The 12,927-nt window shown below is 43.6% G+C and overlaps 1 pseudogene; it reads left to right on the top strand.

The window, feature by feature from the left end:
* Positions 1-6,856: 6,856 nt before the first annotated feature.
* LOC114627961 lies at positions 6,857-10,646 on the top strand (annotated as a pseudogene).
* Positions 10,647-12,927: the final 2,281 nt, after the last annotated feature.

Here is a 12,927-nt window from a genome sequence, read left to right as displayed (position 1 = left end):
ATTAATCGCTCAGATTTGTAATTTTTACAATTAATGCAGGAGCCAACTTGCTAAAACAAAAACAAAAACCTACTAGATCCCAGCACTTGGGAGGCAGACACAGGCGGATTTCTGAGTTTGAGGCCAGCCTAGTCTGCAGAGTGAGTTCCAGGACGGCCGAGGCTACACAGAGAAACCCTGTCTCAAAAAAACAAAAAACAAAAAAAACAAAAACAAAAACAAAAAAAACCTACCAGAGTTGGTGGCAGAGGACTTTAATCAAGTATGGTCTATATAGCCAGTTCCAGACTCAAATGAACAACAACAAAAAAACCTTACCATGAAATCCATTATTTTGTTCTAGTAATATATCAAAAAAAAAAAAACCAACCCAAAAACAAAATAAAAAGAACAAAACAAACAACAACAACAAAAAAACCCAACCATCAACTGTGTGATTTTGAGGCAACACTGTCTAACAAAATAAGTTACACATATAATTTTATTTATATTTATTTTTTTGAGATGAGTTTTGCTATACTGACCTGGCTTGCTTAGCATCTGTGACCTCATGTGATCCACCTTCCTCTTCAGCAGGAACAACAGGTGCAGTGCAGCAGGCATACATTATAATTGCAATTGCTTTGGTAGCTGTTAGTAACTTTTCTTGTTACAGAGACAAAAGCAACTTAAGGGAGAAAGGGTTTGTTTGGGCTCAGTAGTCAGAGGGTGGAGTCAGTCACTCTGAGAAGGCTTGGTGGCAGGAGTCCGCTTGTCATAGCCTATCCTCAGACAGGAAGCCAGGAGAGATAAATGCTGGTGCTCAGCTTGCTTTCTCCTCTTTATTCAGTCCTGGACCCCAGGCCATGGAGCTGATGCTGCCCACTGTTAGGGTTACTCTTCCCTCTTCAACTGACTTGATCTAGAAACTTCCTCACAGATGCCTAGAGGTTTCTCTCTTAGGTGATTCTAGACCCTGTCAGGTTGACAACAATAATTGTCACAGCCTTATTAAAAAATGTCCAGATTTAGTAAATAAAAATTTTACATGGTCAGATTCAAATTTTGCATAAAGAACTAACAATTTGAAGTATAGTTACATATTGACAACTGCAGGGGCATGTGAGATTGAGATGTAAGTGGCTGTCCTGTGTTCTCCCTGGCAGTGCTTCTAAGCCTTTAGAGCTGGGGTGTGGCCTCACACGCACCAGGCCCTGGATTGGATCCCAGCCCTGTAAGAGAAGCTTTTCTTTAAAAAGTATGGAATTAATTATAAGAATATATTTAACCTAATGTATCAGGAACATTATTATTTCAGTAAACCAGTTCCTTGTATCCTTGTTTTATTAAACATTTGAAAAAAATCGAAAGCTTCTATCAAAAGAATGTTAATTCATGTCCAAAGAGCCAGGTAAAAGTAATATGGAAATTTAGAAGTATATTTTATTCTTGTTAAAAATCATTAATCCTATTTTTCATACTAAGTGTTAGGAGTCCAGTGTGTATTTAAAGCATAATTTATTTGAACCTGGTAACTGGTGAGACACACCTTTAAATACTTTGCAGCTACATTTAGTTAGTGGTTACCTTATTGGTTCCTTTTTTTTTTCTTTCTTTTTGTTTTTGAGATGAGATTTTTCTGTGTAGCCCTGGCTGTCCTGGATCTCCCTTAGTAGACTAGGCTGGCCTTGAACTCACAGAGATCCACTGAGCCCCTAGCTCTGAATGCTGGGGATTAAAGACATATGCCACCACTGCCTGGCAGAATTTAAGAATTTAAGGATTTAAGGATTTAAATATTACAAGCTATCCCCATCTTGTGAAAATACCATTTAAAGATTTTGTGTTTTCTCCTCCTTTTATTGTTTATTTTATTTGTTTGTTTTTGTAGTCCTCGGGATTGAACCTAGGGCCTATACATGTTTGTCTGCTTTAAAAAAGCAAAACAGAACAACAACAACAGGAAAACAACACAATCATGGTAGTATTTAATGCAGGCTATGTCCTAAACTGAAAACAAAAATACAGAAGTGGGAATCTAGCATTCAGTTCTTAAACAAGGAAGTAGAAACATTTCTGTAACACATAGATTTTTAAACTAAAGCTACTGGGAGCCAGGTGTGTGGTACATGTATAACCCTACTGTTTGGAACAGTGGCTAGACAATCGTAAATAAGAGGTCAACCTGGGTTACACAGTGAACTCTGGGCCTGCCTGGACCTCAGGGTGAGACCCTTTAGAAACAATGGTCATTGTTTGCATCTGACTCTCCATCTCTCTGCTTTCTAAATCTCATGGCTATGCCTTTAAAAGAGAGTTTGCTTCCTGCTAACACCTTCCATGACAGTCCTTATTTGGAATTACAAAGAAAGAAAGCACAACTTCTTGGTAATAGACCAGTTTCTTGTATTCTAAAATATTATTAATCGTTTCAGAATAACAGGAAGCCTCTGTGAAAAGAGTGTTGACTCCTGTCCAGCGCAAACAAGGTAAAAATAAATCTTATTTTACCATAGAGAAATACCAGTTTATGTTATAATAGAAAATACAGGGGGTTGTAAGATGGCTCAGTGAGTAAAGTGCTGATTTCTGGGATCCACATGGAGGAAGGAGAGAATTGACTCCAGCAGTGCTTTCTCTGACCTCCATATGCGTGTAGTGGCAGTGTCATGCGCGCACACACACACACACACACACACACACAATGTAATTTAAAAAAATTAAAATTCAGATGGAAAACGACCAAGGAAGACACTAATGTTAACCCCTGGCTACTACACACACATACATATGCAAGTACATGCATCCACAGGTGCAAACACATGCATACACACACAAAAAATCTTATATTAAATGGATTCAAACTGGAGTAGCTATGATAGCAGGCCTCTAAGACAGCAGTCAGTGGTCCCTGCTTCTTGATATTGCTACCCCATGGAAGTATCTTCCCTCTTGTGTCCCCATGATGTCTACAACAAAAGCAGACTGCACTAAGACAGGGTTTGAAGACAGGGTTTCTCTGAGTAACAGTCATGGCTGTCCTGGAACTTGATCTGTGGACCAGGCTGGTCTTGAACCCACAGAGATCCACCTGCCTGTGCCTCCTGAGTGCGGGAATCAAAGGCATTCACCAGCACTAGTTGGCAGAGCATGGTATTTAATTGGAACTTCTGTACAGTTTCAGAGGGTTGGTCCATTTCCATCATGGCAGGAAGCATGGTGGCACACAGACAGACATGGTGCTGGAGCAGTAGCTGGGAGTTTTATATTGAGATCCACAGGCAGCAGGAAGAGCTCTGGGCTTGGTAAGGGCTACTCAAACCTGAAACCCCACCCCCAGTGACACACTTTCTCCAACAAGGCCACACCTCTTAACCCTTTCAAATAGTGCCACGCCCTGGTGACCCAAAATCAATGGGGGGAAGCATTCTTATTCAAACCACCACACCAATTTAATTCAAATAACAGGAATAATGAATCCTGCTGTCAGTCACCTACTGGGAAGCAAAGGTAACTAGCCAAGCAGTTACCTTTGCTACAGCTGGCTCTTGGCAGAAGGACCCACGAAACCAACTCTGAGACCAGGTTCAACCAGATCACTCTGAGTGAGATCACAAGGCATACACCTGCCTCTTCCCACCCTGTTTTTTGGGCTCACAGATCATCTTAGGTGCTTCAGTATCTTTAGAGTCTTGGGAGACTGACAGCGGACCGTCTTTTTGACAACGTCTTGCGGAGAGACTGTGGGGATACCATGCTCTGAGATAATAGATAACTAGCACACAGACTGTTTGAATCAAACCAGATGTTAAACTTCTGAAAAACAAACACACCTTTTTATTGTTTCCAAGATAAGAGCTAGCACAGTGTATTACTGAGAACATAGCCTCTGGTTATGGCAGAACCGATCAGATGACTCAGCCCGTGTGATGCTTAATGTTGTCAACAAGATCTAAAATCACCTAGGAGATAAGCCTCTGGGCACTGGAAGGGATTATCTAGACTTGGCTGATTGAGGTGGTAAGACCCATCTTAACTCTTGACTGTACCCGAGGCTGGGGCCATAGACAATAAAATAGAGAGGGAAGGGGGGGGGGAGAGGGAGAAAGGAAGAGAGAGAAGGGGAGGAAGAGAGACAGAGATAGAAACATACAGACAGATTGAGTACTAGAATTTCTTTCTGCTTCTTGGCTATGGATATGATGTGACCAACTGGTTCCTCAAATTCTTCCGCCATTAGCTCCCTATCACAGTGGACTGCACTCCTGAACTATGGGCCAGAATAAACCCTTTCTTTCCCAAGTTGCTTTTGTTGAGGTATTTTATTACAATCAGGAGACAAGTAGGTGACAATGGGTAAAGTGTACTTTGTCCAAGCCTGATGATCTTTTTTGGTTCACCAGAACCTATGTTTAAATAAAACAAAAACAAACCAAAAAACTGAGTGCAGTAGCAAGTACCTGCAATCACAGTGCTGAGAAGGCAGAAAAGGGGCTCCCTGGGGCTCTCTGGCCAGCCAAGCTAACCAGTTAGCCTCAGTTAGAAAGCTGCAGGTTTAATAAAAGACCCTGTCTGAAAAAATAAGGTGCGGAACAATCAAGAAAAACACAGTATCAACCTCTGGCCTTCACATGCACATATAGAACTGCGCACACACACACATACACACACACACACACACACGAACATTTATACACACATACAAACAGAAAGGAAGAAAAGAAAGGAAGGAAGGAAGGAAGGAAGGAAGGAAGGAAAAAAAGAAAGAAAAGGAAAAAAACAAAATCCAACTGCTGACGTTCAATTCCAGTCCTGTGAGCTTAGGAAGGTTTGAGTGTCATCTGTCTTTTAATTTCTCATGATGATAGTACATGTTAAGTATGCAATAAGTGTCAGCTGTGCTTATTAGTTTTATTTTGAGTCATTAAGAATAAAAGAGCATATTGAATTCTCCATTGACTTGGTTGTGTGCACTGGGGCTGTCAGCCATTATTTGCTTGAGGAAAAGGAGGCCTCCACAGGAATAAGAACCAGGAAGAGGAACTCCTGTGGCTGGAAATGTTAGTTAATACAGGTATCATGGAGGTTCCAAAAAAAAAAATATCCTGAAACCATATTTACTACATGATCTAGCATCTCACTTCTGGAAAATGTACGTGCGTGCGTGCGTGTGTGCGTGCGTGCGTGCGTGCGTGTGTGTGTGTGAATGACACTTGCACTCCCATGTTAATACCACTATCCACAAAGTCTGGTATCAAATATCCATCAACTAATAAGTGGATTAAGAAAATATGGATGTGTGTATATGCCTCTATTTTTGTGTGTTTGTATCCATATATATGTATGTATATATTATATACATATTCACGCATGCATGAATGTGGAAAGTTTTTCTGCCATTTAAAAAAAAATCATGAAATCCTGTCACTTAAAAATTGACAAGACCAAGTGGATCTGGAGGACATTTTGATAAGTTAAATAAGTCAGTCACAGAGAAACACTGAAGTGCCTTATTGTTCTCTATTGTGACATTGAAACTCCCCTACACATAATTAAAAATAATTTTAAAAGCTTAAAAAAATGAAATAGCTGTTTGTGTTCATCAGATTTTTGTTGTTGTTAAGACTGTGACAACTTAGAGAAGGACAGGTTTATTTTGGCTCACTGTTGATGTTAATTTATGGTGAGTTTCTGCCCCACTCTTTCCCATCTAGGTCCCAAATAAAAGATGCAGAAACCTGGTATTTTATTTACAAGTTGCTGACACTGTGCTGAGCAGGTTCCGAGCTATTCTAATCCTGCTAGGAAATTAATAACCAGATAAATGCCCCATACTTGCCAACTGAGTCTTGCTTTGATTCATGTGTGTCCTCAGCGTGAACTTCTCTTGGCCACGTGCTCATGTGTTGCAGTAGCCAATTAATCTGTGCTCTAACCCACCTGGTGGTGGTGGTGGCAGCACATTCCTTGCTACCCGCCCCAATGTTCTAGTTTCCTGAATGAAAAACACACAGGCATATTTATATTTTAATATCCCTTAATCAGCTCAATGGCTGGGACACTCCCAAACTTCTTTGTGGCTAACACCTCCTCTCCAATACTTCTGAGTTATTACTTACTAAAGTCTATATTCCATCTTGGCTGTCCTAGACCCAGTGTGGGTGGGGCCTGGGGCCACTCTTCCCCGATTCTTACATGATTGCTATGCTCTCTCTTCTGCACCTCTCAGGCCTGGTCTTTACTCCTTTCCTGGCATGGTGGCTATATCTTCTTCCTTTCGTCCCTTGCTCAGCATCCAAAAGTTCTGCCTCTGTCTCTCTGCCCAGCTATTGGCTGCAGTCAAATTTATTTACCAATCAAAACTAACTGGGGGTAGGGACCCTCAGTGTCTTATGTGCAGATTCTTGTGCAATTTGGGAGACCCAATTAACATAATACAAATGTTAGACCAAATCCATGATATTCACGGTCCATCCTCATGGTCCATCCTCATGGTCCATCCTGCCTCATGGTCCATCCTGCCTCATGGTCCATCCTGCCTCATGACAATCTCCTACTTCTACCTCTCTCTCCTTTTTGTGGTCCCTACCTGAGACTCCCCTACTAGAGCTCCCTCCTACCTTCCTCTCTCTCCTGCCTAGTCGTAGGTCCTAGCCTATGACTGTTAACTAATCAGGGACTACGTAGGGGGGGGCATTCTTTATAGAATATTGGTTAATACTGTGCCCCAAGATCAGGTTGTAGTCTGGACTAGGGCACTGAACTCAGCTTCTGAATACACAGCACACAAGCTCCAGCAGCTTATGGTTTGGTGGTCTCAGTCCATGATCCAGCTGGCTCCATTGTTTCAAGGGCTGTGGTTAGACAGAGCATCACGATGGAGAGCGTGAGGTAAAGCAAAAGTGTTCACTTCATTGCAGCTATGAATGCAAAGGAGCCATAGGACAGAGCCAGTGCCAAGACCTTCAAGGGCACCTCCTTCACACCCCTGTGATCTGTTTCCTCTAACTCCAAATATTCTCTCTATTCTAACTTTGAATTTGTCACTGGATTGACCCATTAATTAGATTGGCTCCCTCACTATCTATAGTCCGCATAAAATCCTGCATGGAAAGGAAGTATGCTTTATGCATCTCCTAGGTGCTTCTCAAGCCAATAAAGATTAAGTATCACAGTGGTTTTTGCTCAGACAACTGAGCAAACTGTAAACATTATTTTCATTGGGTAGGAACATCAGACTGGAGGAGGAGAAGTTTCTCCATCTCATCTGACAACATCCTAAGTACTACTACCCTGAATATGGATGTTCTGGGCAGAAAACATCAGCTATGAGCTAGCAGGACATTGTCAGTGGGAATGTTGTATTCTGTGACATTCCACAGGTGTTCAGTCTCAAAAACAACAATATGGGCTGGGGGAGGGGGGATGTCTCAGTGGGTAAAGTGCTTGCTGTATAAGCATGAGAGACTGAATTTGATTCGTCAAAACCCATGTAAGACCTGGGTGTGGCAGCATGTACTTATAACCCCAGTGCTAAGGAGGGATGGGGGAGCAGAGACAGGTGGGTCCCAGGAACTCCCAGGATCCAGGAGTGTTGCAGAATATTTATTGTAAGGGTCTTTCTATGATTCACTAAAGAATGTTATCCTGGACTTACATAGTATGTAAAAATTGAGAGTGTTTTATTCTGCAGAACTCTAGTATGTTTGGGTCTCCCATTCCAAGATGGAGACAACCAAGTGAGCTCGTAAACCCAATTTAAGGCATAGTAGGGGAATTCTGAGGTAGGCAACCTTTTATCTTGTTTCATCTCTAGGGACATTCTAGAACTGTTACTGGGGCATGGGGGCTGGAAATTGTTGCTGGGGAAGTCTGGAAACTGTTGTTAATCCATTGTCCTTGCTTCAGGCCAGGCGGAGGGCAGCTTCTGATGGCAGGGCAGTTTCTGACTAGTTGCCTGAAGCCTAGACTTTTTTCTAGTAACTGATTTGTCTGGAGTTGCCTGGACTTGCCTAGTTCTTAGGCCTAGTCTCCTGAACTGTCAATTTGAAGCCTATCATGGAGTCAGCCTAGCCTTCTCAGTATCACACTGTGAAGCCCAAGATCTTGAACTGTAAGAATCTGTTTCTTTTCTTTCTTCTTTTTTTTTTGGTTTTTCGAGACAGGGTTTCTCTGTATAGCCCTGGCTGTCCTGGAACTCACTCTGTAGACCAGGCTGGCCTCGAACTCAGAAATCCACCTGCCTCTGCCTCCCAAGTGCTGGGACTAAAGGTGTGCGCCACCACCGCCCGGTGAGAATCTGTTTCTAATTGTGGCGTGGCTCAGCCTTTGATCCTAGAGCTTTGGATTTACTGTGTGATGTGGCTCAGTCCTAGCACACACCTTTAATCCAAGAGCTAAATAAAGTCAACCATAGGTCAAGAAGCAGAGCAAGCAACCAGCTGACAGGGAGTGAACCTAAGTAAACAGAAACGGGGGTCTTTAAGTTGAAGGGCATTTAGGTTTTTACCCCAGTGCCTGACTCCTGAGTCTTCATTTGGTAAAATCGAATGTTTGGAATTTAGTTTTTAAAACAACACAGGAATGACACAGTCTAGCCATAAAGATGAGATCCAAGTTTGGTGAAAGATTTTTATCTCAAGGCAAAACATTAGAAAATAATGCAGGAAGACACCTGAATTCTTGCATGTGAACACATGTGAACATAAACAGGCACACTCACACTCACATACATTTGCCAAATACACACATACGCACACTCCATATGTTGTTTTTATAAAAAAGATAAAGAGATAAAGAGTATGTCCTGTGGGTGTGTGGAGAGGTATGGGGGAAGGGGATGTCTCAGAGGGCTCATGTCAAGGCATCTCTTCCCCCTGAGGGACCAGTCACACACCGGTATAGCATAGAATAGAGTTTATTCAGGGCATGGGGAGGGGAGCCAGGAGGGTAGTAGAGGCAGAGAGAGAGAGAGAGAGAGAGAGAGAGAGAGAGAGAGAGAGAGAGAAAGCAGAGAAGTAGAGGAGTAGAGGCCCAGCCATGATCATGTGGAGAGAGGAGGAAGGGAAGGGGGAGGGGACAGAGAGAAGCTACAGGCATGTGATCAAGAGAGTAAGAGAGAGAGGAGGGGGCAAGCAGCCCCTTTTATAGTGGGCAGGCCTACCTGGCTGTTGCCAGGTAACTGTGGGGAGGAGCATACCTGGCTGTTGCCAGGTAACTGTGGAGGTGGAGTTTAGACAGAATACTAACATCATGTATATACAAATAGACATATAACTCACACTCCATACACCCTATGTGCATACACACACACACACACACACATATACCCCACATATATACCTCAGATACACACACATCTATGTACACACACACATACACACACACACACCGTACATAAACACACAAAAAAAAGAAAGAAAAGAAAGAAAAGAATTTCATCCTATTAACAGTAGTAATAACTGAGCTCACTCCTTTTGGGTTATAGCTGCCTGAAATATGAAGTATCCCCCTTGCCCTTTGAAGACGAGCTATCACATTCTAGAATAAATGGAAAAGATGTCAGTCATATTAATGTTGAAAATTCAATTTCTTAGAGTGTGCTGATGCGTGCCTATATCCTGGCTCAGAGGCAGGAGAAATGCAGCCACTGCAAGGCCAGCTCAACATGGAAAAATCTTATTGTAAAAAAAACCCAAAGAGACCTGTGTTTATGATCTGGCCCATAGCACCCAGCTGCCCAGGACTGATCCTCAGTCTATGACACCGCAGGAATTGACTCCTGGGCACTGATAAAGGGTCACCTCTACAGCTGTTGGCCAGGAATAAGGATTCCTTGCTCCAAGAATAGTTACTCAATAGGAACCAGTGACTGAAATTGACATTGGTACCTACGAGATGGTGTACAAGGTCTGAGGTCCCTACAGTGGCTACTGTGGCCCTCAAGAGTGTGAGAGTTCTGAATGGAGGAGGAGCTCGAGGGACTTTCCCATCAGCACAGTTTGTGAGGTGGTCTTACTGAGGAGGCTGGAGACCTTTGGGCATCCCACTGTTGTAGTTGTACGGCTAATGGATGTCTGTGATACTGATTCAGACATCAAGATCACCCTAGTGTTTGAGCGTATTGACTAGGACCTAAGGACATTCCCAGAAAAAGCACCCCCACCCCCAAGCTTGCCAGTTGAGATCATCAAGGATCTGATATGTCAGATTTTATGCTCCTAGACTTATTTCAAGCCAATAGCATTGTTCACAGAGACCTGAAGCCAGAGAAGCAACAGTTGTGTACGCATGGAGTGTTGGCTGTATCTCTGAAGAAATGTTTTGTCAAAGCCTCTCTTCTGTGCAAACTCTGGAGCAGACCAGTTGGGTAAGATCTTTGATCTCCTTAAGTTGCCTCCAGAATATGAGTGACCTCCAGAATATGAGTGACCTCCAGAAGTAGCTCTGTCCAGGGAGCCTTTTCCCTTCGAGGGCCCTGGCCGGTGCAGTCAGTGGTGCCAGAGATGGAGAGGACTGGAGTGCAGCAGCTGCTGGAAATGCTGACCTTTAACCCATATAAGTGGATCTCTGCCTTCTGAGCTTTGCAGCACTCTTGTCTGTACAAGGAAGAAGGTGACCCAGAGGGAGAAACAGAGTGGCTGCTGTCCCTGCTTCTGGACACTTGAGTAGAGTCCTCACTGGAAAGGCAGCCTCTGCCTTCCTCTGAGGCTGACTCCTCCAGCATGTTTCAGAGATAACTTAAGCCTTAAATGGCATTCCCTGCTCCTCCTTATGAGGGTTGCCCTCTTGTCCTCCCATCTCTCTACACTAAAGGGTGGGCATGTGTTGTCTCCCTCCCTCCCTGACTTATACTGGGGTCCTTTTTCATACAGGAAAACAAAACAAGACAAAGACAAATAAATGCATAAAAGAAAGACAAGTTTCTCCCAAGTTTGGTGACTATGTGGGACGGACACAACAGGAATACTGAGTCGCTCATGTAATTTGCCTGGTAAAGGCAAGGTCGGAGTAGGCTACTGCACTGCAAACATGGGCTCTGGGAATTGGGTGAGAAACGTGTTGTGATAGTCATTCTCTGGATACTCATACTGTAGTTGCCAGATAGGAGGCATACAGTACACCAATAAGAGTAAACAGAGATTTCACACAGCGGCCAGTGTTGAGAATGAGCGAGAGAGGAGGTGGCCGTAGGAACCATCTGCTTTTACAGTGAATGGTGAGGGAGCGTTGTTCTAGAAGGTGCTGTCTTGAGCTGAGCAGTGAGGAAGAAAAGACACGGCTCCTGCAAAGACCTGAAGGAATGTGCCAAGTAAAAGAACAGAGTGTGAAGTGTCTGGAATGTTTGGGTCACGAAAGGGAGGTGTGGCAGGAACACAGCAATCAAAGTGAGCAGACCTGGGGCAGAGGTCACGCATGCTGGCAGGAGATGAAAAACACCTAGGAGCACCCGTAGTCAGTCCAACATGTGTGTGTGTGTGTGTGTGTGTGTGTGTGTGTGTGTGTGTGTGTGTGTGTGTGTGTGTGGTGTGAATTTTATCCTGGCTGAGAGACTCCTGGAGTGCTTTTGAGCTAAGGAACTGACTGTTTAGGTTGGTCTGGTGCTGCTATGTATTGAAATGTTGGATTCTGTACCCCAAGATCTAGTTGCCCGAAGGAGAGCGAATTCCCATGTACACTGCTAGCTTTTGTTGTGTAAACCTTGCCTCCCAAGTTATCCCTGATTGGTTAATAAAGATGCCTATAGCCTGGGCTGAACAGAAGAGAGGGAGGTGGAGGGTTCACAGGCTGGGGGTCTCAGGTAAGGACAACAAGGGAGAAAGTGAGGAGAGGAGGAGGAGAAGGAAGCCACCATGAGGTAGGTACATCGTGAGCATGTGGCCATGAGGGCTGGTCTGATGAACAGTGCAAAGGGGGCAGATGCAAGTGTTTATGGGGATTTTTGGCAAGGGAAGCAGACAAGACAGTTTAGAGGGTCGATATCTGTCCAACTGTAGTGCTTTAAAGCTTCTTATAATCTAAAGGTTTCTGTGTCTTTTATTTAGGAACTAAATGGTCTGAAGTGGGGTAGAAACCCCTAATAGATGTTAAAGGCAACAGTGTAGAACATCCCTACACTTTTAACCATACAACTGACAAGAAGGAAGACAGATCTACTGGTTAGGAAGCTGTGATAGCAACACAGGCAAGAGCTTCTGATTGTCTGAACTGTGTGTCACTTCTGATGGTCTGAACTGTGTGTCACTTCTGATGGTCTGAACTGTGTGGCATCTGTAGAAGAGACAAATGGGTGAAATGGAAGATATTTGGGGGGCTAGGAGTGTAGCTCTGTAATAGGGCATGTACTTGGGATAATGAAGCCCTAGATTTGGTCCTCACCATCAAATATAAGCACAGACATGTGTAGGTGTGTAGGTGTGTGTGTGTGTAAAATGGTGGCATGTTTAGTGCTGTTACACTAGGGTCTTGCTTGGCCTGGTTCATTTTCTCTGCCAGTTAAAGAACGTGAAGGTAGGAAACCCAGGTGTAACGTGTAAACAGGAGCAGACTGAACAGTTAAGAAAGGCTTTCACTAGGAGTGAGGAAGCACACGCATACATCGACACACGGGGACAATGACCCTCTGCAGACCAGAAGGGGCACTGGGGAAGTCTCTTCTTGAGGGCCTGCTCTTCCCGGCCTTGGCTAGCAACCCAGCTTTTTTGGGTCCCCAACAATGATGCCCCAATGTCAGCAGGAAGTAGTCCTAGAAGATTATGTCATCCCTTATCATTTATTATCAACAAAAAGTGGTGGGATGTTACATCTCATACTCTGGAAAAAATGGTTGAGATACTATTTAACAAATTGCCAAGGGCCATGCAGGAGAAATGATATATGGCTTTAGAACTCATGAAATGTGACCTACTGGTTACCACAGTCACATGGGTGAGCCACGATGTGGCACAG

The sequence above is a fragment of the Grammomys surdaster genome, unplaced genomic scaffold, assembly GCF_004785775.1.
Source record: "Grammomys surdaster isolate TR1022 unplaced genomic scaffold, NIH_TR_1.0 262, whole genome shotgun sequence".
NCBI classification, from domain to species: domain Eukaryota; kingdom Metazoa; phylum Chordata; class Mammalia; order Rodentia; family Muridae; genus Grammomys; species Grammomys surdaster.
The sequence above is the reverse complement of the archived record's forward strand: the minus strand, read 5'-3'. Positions and strand labels throughout refer to the sequence as shown.